The 16303-nt window shown below is 41.2% G+C and overlaps 1 pseudogene; it reads right to left on the bottom strand.

The window, feature by feature from the left end:
- The window catches only part of LOC131217487 (ABC transporter B family member 15-like), a 55406-nt pseudogene that overhangs the window by 3055 nt on the left and 36048 nt on the right, over positions 1 to 16303 (bottom strand).

Here is a 16303-nt window from a genome sequence, read left to right as displayed (position 1 = left end):
CAAATAAAGTTATCATTTTTAGAGTTCATCGAGTTTGAGATCCAGACTTAACTACATCCTTTCATAGTACTGTCTCCAACGGGAGTGTACGTAGGTTCTTGTGTAGGACCACTACTGGATGTGTGTGCATACGTGTTAGTCTATGTGGGAGCCTTCAGCGGAAGTATACGCAAGTCAATGGATTAGGACTATAGTATTTGTTGGTTAGCCGATAGAAAATAAACTAAGTCTCCGTGGGAGCCACCGACACGGGTGGAGGCATGGATCACCAACACGGGTGTGTATGTGTGTAAGTCCTTGTTTAGGCCTCCGATAGGAGTGTACGCTTGTAAATGTTAAAGGTGAACCTTATTTAAAACCTCCAAGATAGCTAGTACACTTGAAGAGAGTGCATCCGTTAGTTCATGAAGAATTTCAATTTTGTTGTAGCACGGTAGTTCACATGGTCAGGGGATGTTGAGCAAAGTTTTATGTTAACTAAGGAAACAATATCTACTAGTGATATTTTAGCATTACTAAGTTTCGAAAAGCTTATAGAGGTTGAGTGTGAAACCTCATATGTCAGACTATTGGGATGGATCCTTCTCAGGAAGGTAGGCTAGCACCCAGTACATAACGTATAGAAACAAGGTATTGGTTTGTGAAGAATTTCATTTCTTTTGTAGCACTTATTACATAATGCATAAAGAAATGTTAGTTCAAGTGGTTTAAGGAGGTTGACAGAGTTTTATGTAAGCCACCAATGGAAATCGATATCTTTTGAACTTTAAATTGTGGAGATTCCATTGTGGTCCCCACCCGATGAATGGTCCAGGTTAAGTATGACAACGACCAAGCTGTGTGCTACATCGGCAGTCCACATGGCGTATGTGAACCTAATCCATAGTTCCACTGTGATAGAAAGCAGCCTAAATTTCATATTGACCGACCAATCATAACCATCAAATTGCTGGCCAATCGAATGCACAACTAATGTAATACGGTCAGCAATCCAAATTTCTACATCCAATACAACATGGTTAAGATGGCTGGACCAATATTTTGAATTTGAGGTGTGCTTCTCACTATCCACATGTACCATGTACGTGACACTATAACTTAAAAAGTGAAGGAAAATCGTACGTACCACATCGGCATCCTTGGCCAGCCTAGAGGGGACAGCTCCTGAAGAATTCTCATCCTGATCAAACCAGCCCACTTCGAAGGTGAGGATCTTGGACAACATTCTCTCCCTTATCCTCATTGTAAGCTATTCACCCATGGCAGCATAGTTGTAATGTTGTATGATATTGACGAAGAAGGAGAAGAAGGCCAAGGACAGAAAGAAAAGGCTGTAATTCCTCATCTTGGATTTGATCTCCCCATCATCCTTCAAGAAACAAATAGATATCATGCTGCCCATTGCATACGCATACATTGGTTGCACTGCACCGAAAGCCACAGCACCCATGCACCCCAAACTGGCCTGTTTCCATCCTAGTAGATTCAACAGCAGTAATCTCCTGAAACTCGGTGTTAATGTTGAAGGCGGAAAAATAGAAAATAAATCACTTAAAGATAGGATTAAGGCGCGTTACGATGTCGCTATCTTTAAGGCGATATTTGCACCCTACTAGTAGTTAAACCAATTTGCAAGATGGTTATAACAAATCCGCCTCCAGGATACAATGAGCCTCTTCTCTAAGACCGGAGAAATGTGGGTTTCGGCCTGCAAAACCGAAAAACCGCACCCTGAACACACTTTTACAGCGTACAACCCTAACTTCTGTGTTGTTACAATTTATCCCCCTGAAAACTATTATAATTTACTGCCTAAAAAACTATTTGCAATTTAGCGCCTAAAAACTGTATCTTTTCAAAAAAACCTTCCAAAAATGAAAATGGTGAAGAAGAAGAAGATGGAGAAGAGATTGTTGGAAATTGTGAATTCGGATTGGCCCAAAGATGAGTTTTATATAGAATCACAAGAGATGCTTAAGGCCCTTTTCATGAAAAGACATCTTCTTCCATGGTGTCTTTTCATCAATGGTGGTGTTTTTCCAATAATGGCATTCCTCCATTTCAAATTCAAAAGATGCTCCCTTTACCAAAAGGCATCACCATTCACACCAACAATCACCAAAGCCATAACCCTTTTTTTTCAATTTTTTTCTTCTTATTTTGAAAAAACCCAATAATCCCCCATTATTTTTCAAAATACAGAGGTCAGGGTATGTAAGAAAAATATGTGCATAGGAGAAGGTGTCTTATGGACTTGAACCTTCACTTAGTGTAAACAAATCAAAGTTGAATCAGAATCCGTAATGACTATGGTCTTGAACTAAGTATTCTATATGACACAACCGGACATGTTACACACATATATATTTTAATTGTCATATGTTCTAAAATTATAGCACATCAACAGCCTTGTGCTTTGTAAGACCCGTGTCCTAATCCAAACTGTTTCATTGGCTTTCGCAGTCCTTTTGGTCGAATTTCGGCAACCCTCGACCCGTATCCAACGTTTGCGTGCGATCCTAAACTGGATCCCACATATCCAGGTCGGTTTGAACCGAAACTTGTACCCTAGCGACCGCGCCGTCGCTGCGGTTCCAATGCCGCGACTCGCGCACCGAATCGATATCCAGGCTAGAAGTTGTGGGTCTGTGTTCATTCTGAAGAAACGCCGCGCATTGAGAACTTCGACGGAATCTGTACAACATGTCACATCAAATAAAGTCAAGTACACCACCTTACCTTCATGCCACCTCACCCAACAACAAGTACAAGTAGCCTCTCTCTCTTTTCCCACAAGTCAACCCTCTCTCTCCCCTCACCACTCCTCTTTTACAAGTTTTCAAACAAACTCATCCCTCTTTACAAAATTTTCAAACCAAACCATACCCCTCCATCTCCTTTCCTTACAACCACCACATCATCCCATCCATATCATCCCATCCTCTCTCTCTCTCTCTCTCTCTCTCTCATTTCTCAAACCTCCCAAGCAACCCCACACGTCCAAGCTCCTCTCTCCCAAGCCAAGTGTGGCCCACCCTCTCATCTCTCATCCCCACCATCGAAACTCCATCATCCACCGTTGGAGGTTGATCATAGGAGATAAGGAGGCTAAGGATAGTAAGGAGAAGGCTGATAGGTGGGTGATCCACCGTTAATTCTCTCTTTAAGGGGCCCACTTATGATGGGACCCACTTGATGTATGTGTTTGTGATTAAAGAGAGGCTCATAGTGGCGGGGTCCCTCCACTCCACCGATCTCTCTATTTTTCTCTATTTCTCTCTCTCTCTCACACACACACACTCTCTCTCTCTCTCTCTCTCTCTCTCTCTCTCTCTCTCTCTCCTTTCATTGTGATGGTGTGGATCCCACCAATATGTGTTATATCTACCCCGTCCATCAACATCAGACGGTGTGGCCCACCGTATTGCAGGTGATGATCCACACCATCCACTATTTAGATGGACCCAATACACCCTTCTTTCTATATATTATATTTTATATAATATATATATATGATATATATAATATAATATATATTGTATATATATAATATAAGATATATATTATATATGTATATACATGTAGGTGGGCCACGTGCATGTGGAGCCCCACCATGATGCCTGTGTTTGCATCGTCCAGCATCCCTGGACGCTGGACATGAGTTGGCTAACATGGACTGTGTGTACTGACAGGGTGTGTAAGTATAAGCTAACAAAAAAAAAGGCTTTTTGGGTGGGCTACTTAGGTAGGCCCTGCCTTGATGCACAAAATCAAATCCACACCATCCATTCCATTCTCCAGCTCACTTTAGGCGTTGAGCCGAAAAATGAAGTCATTCAGATTTTTACCGGGCCATAGTTTAAATCATGTTGGTTTAAACAAAACATCAAGTTTTTGGTAATTACCAGATTTTACGTATATGATAATGCTTAATGGAGTATTTTAATTGTATTTTTGTTACAGGATGAAGTCAGGAGCGTTAATTGAAAATCGATGTTAAAGGCATGGATTTCATGATCCAAAATTACCAGAGCACGGGATGGACTCCAGAAAACCAATAGTGAAGATTTTACACGCCTGGGATCTGAGGAAAGCAAGGCAAAGGGGCCCGAAAATGATCCAGAATGCAAGATCACATGTTTCCCGCCATCCGATCAACTCGAAACTTCATACACGGGATGAGGGCCGTAAATTAACCGTACATATTAAATTTCAGGCATAGAAGATCTCGGGAAGTGGTCCAACGGACAGATCAGCCTATTAATCTCTAATTTGGAGCCCACCTGATATTTGGAACTGCCTCAACCTTTGTATTGACGGTTTAAATAAGTTGAGAAACAGGATGGATGGATTGAATTTCTCGAAACCATCACAGTGGACCCCTTATGTATAGCATGTGTACATAGTGCCCATGTGCACCGCCCGTATACCGAACGACCTGCGTCGGGTCAGCAACGCTGACCCGAACTCTTTCTTAAAAACGGAAATTTCCGTTTCCAGCGCTCCGCGAACCGAACCGCGGTCGTCGATTGTGGGGCCCACCTAGTGTCTAAATGAACAATCCAAACCGTCCATCCACTTCCTGGGGCCGATATTATCATCGCCTAGATGTCCGTTTGGTTCCATGCATGTGTACGAACGTTGACCGCTGAAAAAACGCAAAACGGACGGTGAGTTCAAAACTCCATGGGCCACCACAACTTTAACTCGAAATTGGGCATTCCTAGTCGTTTTTTCATCCTCCATGCAATGGATGGAGTGGATTATTGAAATAATTATCAAAATGGGTCCCACCATTGCCACGGAAGTGGTTTCGCGTCCGCGTAACGGACGACCGCTGGCCGTTTTTGCGAAGGATTGTGGGCCCCGTACGTCACCCGTACGGCCGATCCGAGCCGTCCATCTTGTAGAGTGGTTCGAGAGCTTCAAAACCATGCTGATATTCTTCTCTCATGCGTGCACACGTGCGTGATACAGAGCCCACAAAAGGGCTACCCGGCGACGTTCAAAACTGATCTTTTTGTATTTTCTTCTCTGGGCCATGTCAATGGACATTCAAAACCACCCATTCTTGACTGAAATTTCATCCTGAATCCAATGGACGGGGTGGATTTTCCAGAAAATACCTTAGTGGGGCCCACCGATCACGGCTGCGAAAAATTACACTTCGAGTCCTTCTACGACTCTGCCACCGACCCCAGCCATCCAGCAGCTATAGAAGGAGAGTTTTGGACGTGGGAGAGCCATTGAGAACCAGAGGATTCCAGATCTAGAGCAAGGAAGAGAAGAAAGAGAAGAAAGAAAAGAAAGAAGAGAGAGAGAGATTGTTTGGTTTGACTTTTTTTTTGAATTTTATTTAATATTTTTTTATGGATTTTATGGGTCACTAATCTCTCAGCTAGGGCTGAGATGAAGCCCCTAATTTGATTAGCTCTTGTATTGGTTGATTTACTTTGAATTTCAATTAATTTGTTTCTTTCTCTAAGTGGGCTTTATGGGTTTAAATTCTATACTTCTCCATCTATGAACTTGATTAAAGTATATATATGGATGTTGTTTGGATGCTTATTATAGATGCTTGTGTCTGATCAAGAACAAGTTTCCTATAGAGGAAGAAACAGGATGCTTTAATGAATTGTACATCCCTTATGCCCGACCAAGGATATGGGATATGTCATTCATGGCATTGCTTAAAGGAATTAGACAGTTTGTATGCCCGATTAAGGACACAGATTGTGCTTTCTCTATTTAAGTGGTATCAATCTAGATCAAGGTGAATCAACAGACAAAACAAGGGTTAGGATAATTAGGGGTGGATTCAAAGGTCCTAGTGCTCTCTCTCTGATTGAATTTTCTTCCCTGTTCTTAATTAATTGTTTTTCATAAAATTGTGCTTAGTAATTCATTCCATTGTTTGTTGGATTAGTTAAGGAGAATCATAGATTTGAATTGTGACGACCAGTCCTCGTGGGAACGATCTCGTAATACGTACCGTATCTGCATCTGATTCGGTTTAAATACCATTCAGATTATCTGGCGGGCCATAGTGTAGAGAATAGGGGTTCTTACCATTAAAATGCACTTTGAAGTTTTCCATACGCCAAAGTACCTCGGATATTGGACTCATTTAGCCTGTAATGAGCCGTAGGATCCAATGGCTGGAGTGGATTTGATCGATGCGGGCCTCACGTATGAAAAACCCTAAAAACATTGTAATTTTTTTAAAAAAGAAAAACATAAACAGCCTGCTGCTGCTTGCTGATGACGCCAGCGACGTCTGCGCTGAGGGCGGGTGCGGGTAGGGACCATGGGTCCCAGCTGTGGTCCCCACCGGGATGGGTGTTGATATCCACACCGTGCATTTGGAGGGCCCCTTAGGGCAGTGGGTCCCCCCTCCCAAAAAATCAGCCATATACAACTCAGGAGGCCCACATGACTGGAAACAGTGTGGACTAAACGTCTACCATTGAAACCCCCTTGGGTCAGGGAAGTTTGGAATCAAAATAATATTTGTTTTCCTCTTTATACAGGTCCACATGACCTTATCAACAGGTTGGATGGAAAACAAATATTATGGGGGACCCCAGGTCCACGTGACCTTATCAACAGGTTGGATGGAAAACAAATATTATGGTGGGCCCCAGGTCCATGTGACCTTATCAGCAGGTTGGGTGGAAAATAAATATTTCAGTGGGCCCCATGTCTGTGTGACCTTGTAAACAGGCTGGGTGGAAAATAAACATTATGGTGGGCCCCACATGGGACCCACTGATGTATGTTTTATAATCCACATCTTCCATAGCATGGGCCCCAGCATGAGGTATGTACCTCATCTATGCCGTCCATCCTTCCTATATGGAATCCACCATAATGCAGGTGTTTCATCCAAACCGTCCAACCATTTTGGAGATTATTTTAAGGCTTGAGATCAAAATAAGACAAATCTATTTATCATGTGGACCATGATGCACGGTGAGGATTGAACGGCTACCATTGAAGTCCCTTGGGACCTTACGATCAGAATGAATGGGAAATAAATGTTATGGTGGGCCTTGGGAATTTTAATGGTGGGAATCATTATCACCACTTAAATTTGGGCGTGGCCCATGAGATGTGGCCCACTTACCTTAATTATGGCCCATGTTATGAGGCCCATTGTGATGTATACAAGGCCCACTGGTGCGGCCCACTTGACGAATATAAGGCCCATGTGACTAGGCCCATCTTGACGTAATTGTGACCCGTTGTCGAGGCCCACTTTGATATATATGAGGCCCATGGGTCGAGGCCCAATAGGATGTACATAAGGCCCATTGTAGTATGATTCCCCATGGTTTATGGGTTGACCTTTATAGCAGGCTATGCCTTGGGAGCAATGATGGTTTAATATCCATATTGTAAGGATGATGTTGGTTAAATGTCCGCATTGTCACTCTCCCTAGGGCCCATTGATAGGCCCATACCTGTAGTGCGTAGGCCATCTAGGCCCATCTTTGTTTTGAGCAGAGCCCATCACCACATAACATGCTCAGTATAGTTCCATAATTCATGATCATACGCATCATATGTATGCCTGATATGAGAAGTGATTGGTCATAGCATATGCCTTCGGGCAGATCTTTTATGGGCTCCCTGATAGGCGGAGTTGCCCTACATGAGCGCACGGTACGTGCAGGATTGTTGCATGTCTGGTAGTATAATTCATGCACTTGCATTTGTGTGGTTGTTGTATGCCCTAGCAACATCAGGGCCATAGCCTTCACAGACACATCGTGGGTGGCTAAATTGGATACCGAAAATATTGTTACTAAGCGTCGAGGCGCCATAGATGTCCCTGGGTGAAAATTTCTAAACCCGATGGTACCAAAGGATGACTCCAACGTCGAGACCGAGTGGATATATAAGAGCACGAGAGCCGATTACCAGGAGGTCGTGTCTCCCACTGTGTCGTGGTCGGTTGGAAAGGGGTGTGGCCTTACTCGCCCGAGGGTAGGGGGCAATACTAGGCTGAGTTTGACTAGCTCGTGAATGGGTCCACTATCGATGTGCCAGATAGGTATTGGCAAACTATTGACCAAGTGGATAATGAGGTTTCTTACGCTCACCTAAATTGTGTGGCTGGGAGAGTGGCAGTGCCATTTGGAGTATACTAAACCTCGGTGATTATCCAGAATGAGAACTGCACTGATATATGATGAGGATTGGCATGCTTGAGTAGCATCTCGCATCGCATGGCCGTGTTATGGCCGATGGCATTCATATCTTGCATCGCATAGCCTTGGTACGGCTGATTGCATTCATGTATCCATCAGCACGGTTCAACACTACTCTGACCTTGTATTCTGAGAACACTCATATTACGCACACACTTACACCGCCCTCTAAGCTTTCTATAAGCTTATGCACAATTGATGCGTGCAGGTGACGCAAGGATGCAACCGTAGTCTCGCCGCAGTTGGAGCATGCAGTCGAGCTTTTGGAGTTCCTGTTATTATCATCATCTTGTATTTCCCTTTTTTTTTAATGTATTGTACTCAAAAGTTTTTGATTATAGTGGATTTTGTGATGGTGTCCTTGTGGTTATTGTTCGTGGGTTATGCTTATGGTTATGCTTATACTGAATCAAAATCCTGCTTGAAATTCTCCTTGTAGGATCCCAGGATCGGAACCTGGTGTATAGATGCCGGGAGCCGAGAATGGGGTACTACGGAGGCTGTCGGCGCCGGATTCGGCGATCGAGAATTTTGTGAGCCCGGTTTCTGAGTTTGGGGCGTGACATGCTCTGTCCTAAATTCATGAGTTCATGAGAGTAGCCAAAAACTCTCGAACATCAGGAAGCGACCCCCTTCCAATACTCATATTGGTAAGTCCTTATGAATGCGCCTGTAACTATAACACCCTTGAAAGAACTCATTAAGAGCAGCAACTCATCCTCCTTTTTATCATTACAGGTACCTAGCACTATACATACATCTAGGAATGAGACAGATAGAAAACGTACAGTGCTACTTCAGCCACTTCCTATGAGGTACTTTGCCCATTGAACCTATTAACTTAGGTTGGGTTTCCCTCATCTGGTGTCTGTGAAATTGGCTTAAGTCTCATTCCTCTTGATGTTCTACTGACAACATCCATTGCCGGTCCCTTGGTGAACGGGTCCGCTAGATTCTGGATAGATCGTACATATTGTATTGTTATAACACCATCACTAAGTAGTTGCTCCACAAAACTATGCCTTAGACTAATATGTCTGGATTTTCCATTATAAGTCTTATTATATGCCTTTGATAGTGTCGCTTCACTATGACAGTAGATAGAGACCGGTGGTAAAGGCCTTACCAATAATGGTATTTCTAATAACGGATTTCTTAACCATTCTGCCTCTTTACTACTAGCTGCCAAAGCTATGAATTCAGATTCCATGGTAGAGTGAGATATGCAAGTTTGCTTCTTGGATCTCCAAGAAATGACAGCTCCTCCAAATATAAAAATCTATCCACTGGTAGACTTGGATTCATTAGAATCAGTGACCCAACTTACATCACTATACCCTTCAAGTACACTAGGGTAACTAGAAAAATGTAAACCATAGTTAATAGTTTTCCTCAAGTGTCTGAGTACTCTAGAAACAATATTCCAATGATCTAAACTTGGATTACTTATAAACCTATTCAATTTACCTACAGCAAAAGCAATATCAGGTCGAGTATAAATCATGGCATACATAAGACTGCCAATCACCTTGGAATACTCTAACTGAGATACATTACGACCTTTATTTTTAATTAACTTGATATTAAAATCAAAAGGAGTAGAAACTGGGTTCTTATCATAGTGATCAAACTTTTTAAGTATCTTTTCAATATAATGTGATTGAGATAGAGTTATACCATTATTGTTTCTTAATAGCTTGATACCTAAAATCACATTAGCTTCACCCATATCTTTCATATCAAAACTAGATGATAAGAATCTTTTAGTGTTATTTATAACTTCTAAACATGCACCAAAGATTAGTTATAATGTACATAGAGACATATAATTACTCTTTTATTATCAGAGAATTTTGAATATACACGTTTATCAGATTCATTAATCTTAAAGCCATATAAGGTGATTATTTTATCGAATTTTTCATGCCATTGTTTAGGTGCCTGTTTAAGTCCATATAATAACTTGATCAATTTACACACTTTATTTTTCTATCCTGCAAATATAAAGTATTCTGGTTGCTCCATATAAACCTTTTCATCGAGATCACTATTTAAAAAAGTTGTCTTCACATTCATCTGATGGATTTTTAACTTATGAATGGATACTAGAGCAACTAAAACTTGGATAGTTGATATCCTTGCTATTGGAGCATAAGTATCGAAAAAATCAATACCTTCTTTTTGTGTAAATCCTCTAACCACTAATCTCGCCTTAAACTTTTCTGTAGTTCCATCTGGTCTTAATTTTCTTTTGAAAATCCATTTACAGCTTATTGGTTTTGATCCTGGGGGTAGATCCACAAGTTTCCATGTTCCATTTTGCAATATAGAATCCATCTCATTATTTATAGTTTCCTTCCAAAAAGAAGTATCCTGAAATCTAAGGGCATCATCTATTGTTACCGGATCATTTTCTATATTATATATTAACATGGTTTCTTCTGTTATATTATCTTTATCTCCTTCTATTAGCAGAAAGTAGAAGTCGGGTCCGAAAGATGTACCTTTTTTTATTCTCTTGGTCCTTTTAGGTTCCATGTCCTTTTTATCGAGACTACTGATATCTTGATCAGGTATTTGAGAACTACTGCTTGTACTAGGATCTTGAGGTCTTGTCTTTTTTCTAGTTATAGAAGAGAATGAGTTTTCATAAAACTCAGTATCTCTAGATTCTATTATACTATTTATCAGGATCGTATGATTAAACTCTATAATTAGAAACCTAGAAGCCTTACTATTTTGTGTATATCCTATAAAAATACACTCAAGAGATCTCAACCCTATCTTGGGCCTTTTAGGATCAGTATGCCTAACTAAGGCTCTACAATCCCATACCTTGAAGTATAAGATATTAGGAATCCTATTCTTCCATAGTTCATATAGAGTCTTACAAGTCTTAGAGTGAAGTATCCTATTAAAGATATGACAGGTAGTCAATAGAGTTTTTCCCCAAAATCCTGAACTTAAACCTGCATTATTGAGCATAGAGTTTACCATGTCTATGAGAGACCTGTTTTTCCGTTATGCTATCCCATTTTGTTGGGGTGAATAAGGAGCTGTAATTTGGTGAATTATACCATGACTGTTACAAAACTCCGAGAATTCTAAGGATAGATATTTTCCTCCCCTATCCGACTTTAGAATTTTAATCTTTCGGTCTAATTGGTTCTCAATTTCTGCCTTATATATCTTGAATTTTTGTAGTGCCTCATCTTTATTCTTCAATAGGTATACTAAGGTATAACAGGAGAAATCATCTATAAAGGTTATGAAGTACATCTTTCCTCCTCTTGTAATTAAACCACTTATTTCACATATTTCACTATGAACTAGGTCTAGGAGTTGTGATTCTCGTTCCACCCTTGGAAACGGTTTTCTAGTATTTTAAATTGTACACAAATGCTACATTTGTCATTAGGTTTTGTATACTTAGAAATTAGATTAAGATTAGACATATTATCCATTTTACGATAACTAATATGTCTTTATCTAGCATGCCAAACATCATATGAATCAAGCATATAAACAGAAGAAGAATTTTCATTTATAAGGTTTAATTTGAACATTCCATTGGATACATAGCCCTACCCTACATATACCCCATTTTTAGACACAATCAATTTATCGGATTCAAATAGGAGTCTAAATCCAAACTTAGTCAGTAGACTGGTTGATATAAGATTTCTCCTAATATCCGGTACATGCAGAACATCGTTCAGAGTAAGGACTTTTCCAGAAGTTAGATTAAGACGTACATTCCCTTTTCCTATAGCCTTGCATGTGGAGGCATTCCCCATATATAGTTCTTGATTATCCTCCACTAATTCGTAGGAATTGAACATGTTGTAATTTCTACAAACATGTCTGATACCGGAAAAATCTACCCACCATTCAACATCCTCATTCAATATATAACTTCAGAGACGACAGCTGCCAGATTCATGTCTTCCATCATATTAAATTGCCGTTTCTTTTCTTGCATTTTCTTTTTGTATTTTCGGCAGTATTTCTTAAAGTGACTAAGGATTTTGCAAAAGAAGCATGGATCCTTCTTAGATGTGTTCTTTTTGAACCCTTGGTTATTAGGTTTGACCCTATCATCTTTTTTAAAAGGTGGCTTCTCTAATTCCTGATTCACACTATTCTTCCTGTTGTTCTTCCTTTTGTCATGGAGCCCAGATTCTTCTTCTATTCGAAGAAACATTAGGAGGTCCTCCAATGACATTTTCTCTTTTTTCTGTTTCAATGATTTTCTAGTATTCTTCCATTTAGGTGGAAGTTTAGCAATAATGGTAGATAATTGGAAAGATTCATCGAGATTAGTGTCATCAGCAATAATCTGTTGGATGATGACCTGTAACTCATGTACTTGATCAAGGACAGGTTTTTTATTCAATATTTTGAATTCTAAAAACTAACTTACAAGGAATTTTTTGTTGCCTTTGTCCTCTGATGTGTATTTAGTGAGAAGCGCCTTCCACAAATTCTTAGCAATCTTCTTTTGACGGTAAACAGCATATAAAGAATCAGAAAGAGTGTTGAAGATATGACCTTTGCATAAGTAGTCGTTATGCTCCCAACTTTGTCTCTTTTGAATCTGTTCTAATGTATCATCGTCAAATAGTGGTGAAGGAGGATCTTGAGTGAGCACATGATCCAACTTGAGTGATGTGAGGAAGAGATGAACCCTCGATTGCCATCGAAGAAAATTTGAGCCGTCGAACGGTGTAATTCGAACAAAGTCAGGATGACCCATAGAAGAGGCCATATTATCGCCTTAAAATTGTTAATGTTGAAGGCGAAAAAATAGAAAATGAATCACTTAAAGATAGGATTAAGGCGCGTTACGATGTCGCTATCTTTAAGGCGATATTCGCACCCTACTGGTGATTAAACCAATTTGCAAGAGGGTTACAACAAATCTGCCTCTAGGATATAATAAACCTCTTCTCCAAGATAGGAGAAATGTGGGTTTCGGCCTGAAAAACTAAAAAACCGTACCCCGAACACACTTTTACAGCATACAACCTTGACTTCTGTGCTGTTACAATTTACCCCCTGAAAACTGTTTGTAATTTACTGCCTGAAAAACTATTTGCAATTTAGTGCCTGAAAATTGTATCTTTCCAAAAAACCTTCCAAAAATGAAAATGGTGAAGAAGAAGAAGATGGAGAAGAGATTGTTGGAAATTGTGAATTCGGATTGACTCAAAGATGGGTTTATATAGAATCATAAGAGATGCTTAAGGCCCTTTTCATGAAAAGATATCTTCTTCCATGGTGTCTTTTCATCAATGGTGGTGTCTTTCCAACAATGGCATCCCTCCATTTCAAATTCAAAAGATGCTCCCTTTACTAAGAGGCATCACCATTCACACCAACAATCACCAAAGCCACAACCCTTCTTTTCCAATTTTCTTTTCTTCTTATTTTGAAAAAACCCAACACTCGGCACTACAGGCACTTGCTTCTTATCCACATTGTCTTCTTCTTCTTCGTCTCCAAATGTTCGATGCTGATTTCCCGCTACTGAAAATGAGTTGGCTGAGCTGGATCTGCTTGCAGCTGACAGCCTTGGGCTGCTGTTACTGCAGCCTATTGAGGTTTCACGTTCTTGTTGGGTCGCTGTTGCCATTTGCTGGATTCAAATGAGTGAATTGTGTAGCCTGTCTTCTTTTTGAATCAATGCATCATGGGAGCCGGTTTCCATGACCTCACCACCTTGGACAAATACGATTAGGTCGGCATTATGGATGGTGAAGCGGCGATGTGTAATCACGATGGTGATCCGCCCAATTATAGCCATGTCTAGCGCTTCTTGAACGATGCTCTCCAACTCAGAGTCTAGTGCGCTGGTGGCCTTGTCTAGGAGAAGGATTCGTGGTGCCTGTAAGACCTGTGTCCTAGTCCGTACCGTTCCATTGGCTTCCGCAGTCCTTTCGGTCGAATTCCGGCAACCCTCGACCTTAAATTGGGCATATCTCGCAATCCAGAATGAGTTATCAGACATAAAATATATGATTTTGGGGTAGAACGAGCTACTTTTGCCAACCAACCCCGCTACGCCGGTTAGCCAAACCAGATTTACGAAATACCATCAGATCGACGGTCGTTTCCCTATTTTAATTTCGTTTTTACTATAAATATTAAGTTTTAGTTTGATTATAACTCTTCATCCGTCGGGCTTTAGGAGTTGCGTCCAACGTGAAAAGAGCTTAGAAAAATTAGGAGAACAGCTTGATAAAGCCAGATAGGACACTTACTATTTTTGGCCGAAAACCTTGCGCACTAGTAGACATCACGACCATCTATAAATAGTAAGTTTACTATTTATAGTAAGTCGCGGATTCTAGGAGTTTTAGTTGTAGTTTGATTCTGATTTCTTTCTCATTGCTTGGTATCCCTATTTAAAGGGTTGTGAACTTGTTTTTATTCATTCATCAATCAATTTTGAATTTATTAGAATTTATTTTTATTTTCTTGCTTTCTTTCCTCATGGATTCGAGAAGTCTCTGTGAGGAGTCCGGAGAAGTTCTGTGGCTTCGGAATAGTTATCCTCTTGAGGAAGATGGTGCTCGACCTCACGTACTTCCCTGTGTTAGTTTGGTATCAAAGTGAGGTTTTTCCTCGGATCAATGGCTTCTAACGACGAGTCGAGCAACAATCCCATGGGCGGTGCTCCAGGAAATTTACCTTTAATGGCGGCAGCTTTCGAAGCAGCGCAACAAGAGAATTGGCAAGCCATGCAAGGGCTGCAGGCTTCCATCGACCGCATAGCGGATCTCTTGGCAGAAACCCTAGGGCAACTCTGTGTTCTTGGTGGTAATCCTCAACCGCCAATTGCTAAAACTCATAATCGCCCTGATCGCAGGATAATACCGGCAGTGCATCCAAGGGTCATTCCTGAGGAAGGGAGATCCAGTGAGGAGGAGATCGACTACATAATCTTCCAATACCCCAGACAAAGCGGCGATCGAGTAGATTGAACGGATCAAGAATTCAAAATGCAAGTTGATATTCCTAGCTCCAATGGCTAACTACACACTGAGAATTTCCTTAATTGGCTTTCTGAAGTTGAGCAATTCTTCGATTATATGGACATCCCTGAAGCAAAGAAAGTCAAGCTTGTGGCCTACAAGTTGAAAGGCGGAGCTTTAGCTTGGTGGGAACAACTGCAACTCGCACGAACCAGGCAGATGAAACCACCAATCCGCACATGGCAGCAGATGAAGCAGCTACTATGTTGCTGATTCCTCCCTAGCGACTACGATTAGGTATTATTCCAATAATACCAAAATTGTTGACAGGGTAGTCAGTCGGTGAGAGAATACGTAAAAGAATTTTACTGCCTGGCGGTGCGTAACGATTTGGTTGAGACTGAATCATAGCAAGTCGCCCGATTCAATGGTGGATTGTGTATGACGATCCAGGATCGAGTTTAGATGTAGTTCGTCTGGACGATGAATAATGCGATCAAGTTGGCTACTCGGGCGGAAGCGCAACTTGAATGTCCTAACACACGTACCTATCCTATCGCAAGGGTCACTGTGGCAGATCCGCCCCAGGGAGCTCCACAGCCCAAGGGGAAGGAGCCCGTAGGAGTACGCACTCAACCTCCTACATCTGAGAGCCGAGATCAGGAAAGCGGGCAAGCTAGACCCCAAAGGGGCGTATTGACTGCTGCTAGTCCAAGTAGAATTCCAAACTCCTATGCTCGCCCAAGGCCCGACAATTGCTATCGTTGTGGCTAACCGGGCCACCTATCAAATACTTGTCCCCAACGAAAAGTAGTGAACCTTGCCATCAATGATGATAGTGCTGATAATGCATATGAAGATCTAGATGTTGAAGAACAGGAGCACACCACCAAGGACGAGGCAGATGAGTTAGGTTGGGTTCATCAAAATCGCGGCGAGTCGCTTGTCATGAGGTGGCTATTATATGCGCCAAGAAAAGAAGTGCATCCACAATGGCATAACATCTTCCAAATTGGGTGTATAATGAATTGAAAGGTTTGTGACGTGATCATTGACAGTGGGAGCAGCGAGAACATTGTCTCCAAGGTCATGGTGAAAAAATTACAATTGAAA

The sequence above is a fragment of the Magnolia sinica genome, chromosome 10, assembly GCF_029962835.1.
Source record: "Magnolia sinica isolate HGM2019 chromosome 10, MsV1, whole genome shotgun sequence".
In the NCBI taxonomy this organism is placed as follows: Eukaryota; Viridiplantae; Streptophyta; class Magnoliopsida; order Magnoliales; family Magnoliaceae; genus Magnolia; species Magnolia sinica.
Note: the sequence above shows the minus strand (reverse complement) of the source record. Positions and strands in the feature narration are given on the sequence as shown.